Consider the following 7,073-nt stretch of genomic DNA (forward strand, 5'->3'; position numbering starts at 1 on the left):
TGAGGAGTATTCTCTACTGGGTCTGAATCAAATTAAAAAGATCTGTAATTCTGTCGGTAAATTTCTAGATTTACGCCTTACTAATTGTGATTTTTTTGCTAATAGAATAGCTCCTATGGTTCCAGAGGACAAGTACCATCCCACTATTGGAATTGAAGTGACACTACATAGGACTATCAGACAGAAAACGGTGGAATACTTGAACTTTAAAAATGCCGACGGTGCTCTAAATAATTTTTTTCTTCAAACAAACTGGATTTCTATGTACGAATAGAAGGATATTGATGGTATGGTAGAACACTTTTACGGAATCATTTCTGAAGCTATTAATAACTATGTGCCGCACACGGTGAGAAAGGATTACAATTATCCTTGTTGGTTTAGTAGACTTCTAATTCACAAGATTAAATTGAAAAGGACAGCGCATCACAGATATAAGTGCTCTGGAAGTTACTTGGACTATGAAATTTTTAGGAAACTGAGAAAAAAATGTAAAAGGTTATGTAGTCAATGCTATAAAAACTTTACCAAAGGCGCTGAGGAGAAGATTAAATCTGACCCTGTATATTTCTGGAAATTTATAAGAATGAAACAAGTAAAGAAGGGCTAAGTTCGGGTGTCACCGAACATTTTATACTCTCGCATGATGAAGTGATTATCGAGATTTCGTTATCCGTCATTTACATATTTTTCAAATACCGTATTTGTGTAAAGTTTTACTCCGCTATCATCATTGGTTCCTAATGTATATATTATACAGAGAAGGCATCAGATGGAATTCTAAAAAGCGTTATATTGGAAGAAGGCGTGGTTGTGAACCGATTTCACCCATATTTCGCACATGTCATCAGGGTGTTAAGAAAGAATTTCATTGAAATCGGTCTAATAGCTCCTGAGATATGGTTTTTGTTCCATAACTGGGCGACGCCACGCCCATTTTCAATTTAAAAAAAAAAGCCTGGGTGCAACTTCCTTCTGCCCTTTCTTCCGTAAAATTTAGTGTTTCTGACGTTTTTTGTTAGTCGGTTAACGCACTTTTAGTGATTTTCAACATAACCTTTGTATGGGAGGTGGGCGTGGTTATTATCCGATTTCTTCTTTTTTTGAACTGTATATGGAAATGCCTGAAGGAAACGACTCTATATAGTTTGGTTGACATAGCTATAGTAGTTTCCGAGATATGTACAAAAAACTTAGTTTAGTTTAGTTTCATCATGATATCTAAATTTTTACTCAAGTTACAGCTTGCACGGACGGACGGACAGACAGACATCCGGATTTCAACTCTACTCGTCACCCTGATCACTTTGGTATATATAACCCTATATCTGACTCTTTTAGTTTAAGGACTTACAAACAACCGTTATGTGAACAAAACTATAATACTCTCCTTAGCAACTTTGTTGCGAGAGTATAAAAAAGCACAACCAAAAGAATACCGTTTAGTATGGAGTGGAATGACCTCAAGGCGGAAGGTGCTGAAGGTGTATGTGACTTGTTAGCGGATTTCTTTAGCAGTATTTATCAGAAAGTGGACACATTACTACAAGAGGACATCACATTCTTATTGGAACGGCTTAAAAATTGTAATAGCAACTTGGAAGATCTTGAAATCACCTTTGATGAAGTATTGAAAAGGATGTTAGCTCTTGATCCTAGCAAAGGTCCAGGCCCAGATGGTATTTCGAACCTCTTTCTAAGAGAATGTGCTGTGGGTTTGTGTGTTGGGAATTTTTCCCAATTGCTGGAAAGATGCATACGTAGTACCTATATTTAAAGCTGGAAGAAAGATCGACTTGAGTAGCTATAGACACGTCTGCATTCCATCCACATTACCTAAGCTGTTTGAAAAGTTGATATATGGTCAGATTGAAACATGGTTTAAGGATTCTCTGATCAGACAGCAACATGGATTCGTCAAGGGAAGATCAACCACCTCGAATCTCATGATGTACGTAGAATATATCTTACAGCATTGGTCTAAAAGACTTGAGGTCCATGCACTATATACGGACTTCTGTAATGCGTTTGATATGGTGAATCATGAATTCCTGTTGTTAAAGCTGAAGCAATATGGTATCACGGGTTGTATATATGAATGGTTTAAATCGTACTTGAGTGGAAGAAGACTCTGTGTAAAGATCAGTAACTCCATCTCTTGAGAGTTCAAGGTGACATCGGTGTATCTTTGTTAATGATATTGGAGCGGAATTTACATCTCGGTATTCATTCTTCGCTGATGATTCGAAAATCTGTAGGTGCATTGAGAACATCGGTGAAACGTATGCACTTCAAGAGGATATAAACAAGCTGGTGAGATGGTGTGAGTTTAATAAACTGAAGCTTAACGTGGGAAAATGTGCAATCATTAAATAAACAGTACAACAGCTAATCTGGGGGGTGAGAAATTCCAAGTCAGGGTGATGGTACTAGGTCAGTATAGTAAATGTGTCAGTTTTTTTTATGACCTTTTAAATTTGTTTTCTTATCCTTTTTGCGGCTCCTTTATTCGCACATGCATAGTAATTCAATGGATTGTGACCTTCGCCAGGATTAGTCCAAGTCATTGGGATACCGAATGGCATACTTTAACTTCTTCTATTTTTCCAATCCATTAGACGGTTGTAGCAGTTTTACTCACTATATTTGGTACCCAATTTTCGTTCACTATAACATTTTGGTTGAAGTACATCTCGTATGTTTGAACAAAATCAGTACTGAAATTTCCCCTTTCCCCCAAAAAGCGAAAAAACATCAAGATAAGGAAAAAATTTAAAAGGTCATAAAAAAACTGACACATACGAACGCCAAACCCTTTGAGGGGTTTACTATACTGACCTAGTACCATCACCCTGACTTGGAATCTCTCACCCCCCAGACAATAATCCCAAAAATGTTTCACAGTGATATAGCCGTAAATCTGAAGTTAATCAACACTTTTATTATATGGGTAAGGATATAGTTAAACAAACAGGGTCAATAAAAGATATTGAAATACATATGGACAGTAAACTCACATTTGTTGGTCACATAAGTAATATTGTAGCCAAAGCCAATAAGATCCTTGGTAGCCTGTTGAGAACAAGTAAAGATTTTGAGAATGGTAGTACGCTGATTGGTCTGTTCATTGCATTAGTGAGGCCAGTGCTGGAGTATGGATGTGTAGTCTGGGATCCAATCTATAGTTATCAAATTGATAAATTGGAGCCAGTACAAAAAAAGTTTAACAGACATTTAAAATATCGTCACAATATGAGTAAAGGCTCAAGAGGTGCAATTGATGCACTAGAATCTAGTAATCCCACACTGGCCAATAGAATAAAATATCTAACTTTCTGCACCGGAGCTAATATCTTTAATGGACATTGGAATGTTCCAGAGTTGGTGGAAATATTTGAGTTCGTTGAGTACAAAGTAAACTTGCGAAAGTCAAGAGTTATTGAAGTACCAATAGTTAGATCGAGATACAACACTCGTGCACCGACCTATAGGATCGCGAATGTAATTAATGAGTATGCTGACCGTACGAATGTTTTCGACATGTCTGCAGAAAAAATTAAAAGTGAGGCTAAACGTTTAATTCTTACCTGATATTCTGATAAATAAATAAATTAATAAATAAAGAAATGATATTGCTTAAGGTTTTCTGATTCTCATATTAACTAATTCTAACATTTGTTATTATTTTCTTTTCTTCAAAGTATTGATATTCTTCGAAAATTTCCCTCTTAATACTCAACATGTAAAAGAAAAAAAATCTATGTACTCGTATAATTGCTGAGTGCGTTAATAAATAAATAAATAAATAAAATTCAATTACTTACCTTCTTGTTTTACGAGCACGAATGACATGCGTCTTTCAATCGTTTTTTATTACCCTTTTTGGGATTTTCTTTTAGCACTATTGACAATTATGTTTTCTCCTTCGCACTCATTCAAATAAATCAAGAAATGAAAGAAACTTTTTTTCATCGCATTTAGGTACACAAAAAATAACCCGAAAATGTGCGTTGGTGTTATAGCCTTGACAGACGACAGCGTTAACCCTGATTAACTGCGCACTTAATCAGATCCAAATTTATAGGTGACAGACACCAGCGATGCGAGTTAGCGAACATCTGATTGGCATATTAATAACATTTTCAATTTGCTAAAACAAAAATGGATAGAAGACAAGCATTGCGATTGTTAGCCGCACAGATGGTGCAAAACCACAATTTGTTAAACAAAAGTATAAATACATTACTATTAAAACCGCTTCAAAAGATTAAATTGATGAATGAATTGACAAAAGCGATACTGGAAACTAGTACCAAAGTGGCGTCTTCAGAAATAAGGGAAAGAAGCGCCTGGAAATTTGTAAGTTTAATATATTCTATATTGAATATTAATATTTTATACCCCTCATTTATACATATATGTTATTAATAAAAGGACCGCAATGGCACTTTTTGGGAGTACGATGTCAAAAAGATGGATGACATCCGATGTAAAGAAAACATTCGTGTAAATAAATAAAGAAGCTTTTCACAAAGTATGTGAAAAGGTTAAGGAAATCGGAAAGTTCAACAACAACATGCGACTTTGCATTCCACTTCAGAAAAGAGTGGCTATTGCGTTGTATGCGTTAGGTTCTTCAGCGGAATACAGAACTGTAGCAAGTTTATTTGGCGTAGGACGCACCACAGTTGGGGAAATAGTTGTGGATTTTTGCAAAGCTGTGTGCACAAATTTATCGGACTGCATCAATTCCTATCCCCCAAGCACAGAAGAAGTAGAACGAAATGTACAAGGTTTTGCACACCTTGGTTTTCCGCAATGTTTTGGAGCAATAGATGGCTGCCACATTGAGGTTCAACCGAAAAAGGACGATGCGATCGATTATTACAATTATAAGGGGGTAGTATTCGGTTGTTCTGCTGGCAAGTTGCGACTATAGGTAAATTTCATATACTTATTGAAAATATTTAAATAAACCCTTTCACTATTTTATAGATCAAAATTTACATATATACATGTTGGGTCAACTGGAAGAAATAACGATTCTTACATTTTTGAAGGTAGTTCCTTAAAGAAATTTCATAAAACCGCTGATATTTTTGCTCAGAGCATCAAATGATTCAGCCTTTCGATTGTCGCGTTACATGATGAAGCCTTTTCCATACTCACCTAATCAACCAGTGTTAGAAAAAACATTTAACTATCGTTTATCCAAATGTCGCAGAGTTATAGAGAATGCTTTCGGTCAACTAAAAGCCCGATTTAGAAAAATTGGCAGAGGTTTACCGGTAGCTCCAAAAGACGTTAACGTTATTATACATACATGCATGCTGTATTTTCCACAATTTCCTAAAAATTGAAAATGATGAAATTCCTTCTTCGTGGATCTAAGATGCTGCAGAAATAATTACAGAAATTCAACCACATCACACTACAAGAACTGGGGAAAATGATGTAACAGCATCGGATATTAGAAATGCAATAGCTCTGAGTTTTCGTGAGTATAGATGTATTGAGTAGCAGAAAACAAATATTTGTACACATAATTACAAACATCAATTTTTTAAAGAGATCATTTTTTATTTAAATTCATTTTTTTGCTACATTATATAATGCTTTAAGACTAGAAAATAACAAAAAATTTCATTAAATAATGGTTTAGGACTAGAAAAAACGATACAATTATGTATTTTATTTTATTTTTTTTTTGGGATAACAAAATATTTCAAACTACAAAAAAACGATAAAATTATTTGAAACTTAAAGTTTCTCTGCGATTTTCTCCATAAGGGTTAAAAATCTTTCAGACAAATTATTGTGCTGTCGAACAGTCCGAATTATTTCCTCTGAAACGTGCTTTGTTTCATCCGCTACCCTTTCCAATATGTCAGTTTGTTTATTTAAAACCTTTAACAACTCGGCGCTAAAATTACGTTTTCTTGTTGCAGATGAAGGTGATGGTGACGGCATCGGACATGATGGTGATGGCATCGGACATGATTGTGATGGCAACGGACATGATGGCGATGGCAACGGAGGTGATAATGATGGGTCGGACGGCGGCAACAATTGGGTTAATGTTGAATTCTAAAAAAAATTAACTAAAATGAAAATGAAATAAAATAAATTAGCTCACCTCGGAATATGTCTCTATGTACAAAGTCGAATTAACAGCAGTACACTCTACTATGCGATGCACAGCATTATAATGTCTCCAAGGCGAGGGACGGTGTATTTTTGTGCCACTTCCTGCGAAATTGTATATATGAGCATTTCGCTTTGCACGCCGGAAGTCGTCGGAACGTGCCTCCCACTTTTCCAGCGGCTCCAACTCATCCTTTGCAGTCCACCCTGAACGCTTTTTTCTGCCAGCCATCTGAAATTAAAACAAAGATATTAATTTTCGTTTAGAAGGCAATGCAAAATACTAAAATTACTTACTTTTTATCTTTAATCGTCGCCTTTCAAAATAACCTTGTTTACATTTAAACGTAAAACGGCTATCACTGTTCTTATTTTTCATTCACAATAGAATACAGCTGTCAATTATTAACAATGTTGCCAACGAAAATCCCACAAATACCCTAAAATTTTGAGCTATGGTATTTTTTTTGGCAGGGTATTTTTTTTAGAAGGGAAATGCCTTTTCCTACTTCTTTGTATTTACCTAATTATAGTTTTGTATCTTAATGTGCGAATTAGTTTAGCATGAAATATTTATTCGATTACAATCTTATATAGTATATTTAGTTTTTTAGTAACTTTTTCTTATATATTGAAAACAATTATTTTGAAAATTTTCGAGTTGTGACTCTTTTGTAGTTAGCGTCTGCTATGCTCTTTTTGTATCATTACCATATCAGGCTTTCATGTATGGGGTGCTAACTAGTCCCCCCTTGAAATTCAAACGTCCTCGTTTGAATCTTTAGGTGTATTGAAAATTTGGTTGAGTCCTTCTATTACCGGTTGTGACAGTTTATTGGGTTCATCTTCTTTTTGTTTCATCAGAACATTCTTCCCGAAAATTAAGGCGATGATGATTAAATTGACGATTAGTGTGATGATGGTTCCGT

General features: G+C 35.2%; 1 pseudogene; it reads left to right on the forward strand.

The window, feature by feature from the left end:
* The first annotated feature begins 4,440 nt into the window (after positions 1-4,440).
* On the forward strand, positions 4,441-6,091 carry LOC126766069 (uncharacterized; annotated as a pseudogene).
* The last annotated feature ends 982 nt before the right edge of the window (positions 6,092-7,073 follow it).

Source organism: Bactrocera neohumeralis, unplaced genomic scaffold (assembly GCF_024586455.1).
Source record: "Bactrocera neohumeralis isolate Rockhampton unplaced genomic scaffold, APGP_CSIRO_Bneo_wtdbg2-racon-allhic-juicebox.fasta_v2 cluster11, whole genome shotgun sequence".
Taxonomy (NCBI): Eukaryota; Metazoa; Arthropoda; class Insecta; order Diptera; family Tephritidae; genus Bactrocera; species Bactrocera neohumeralis.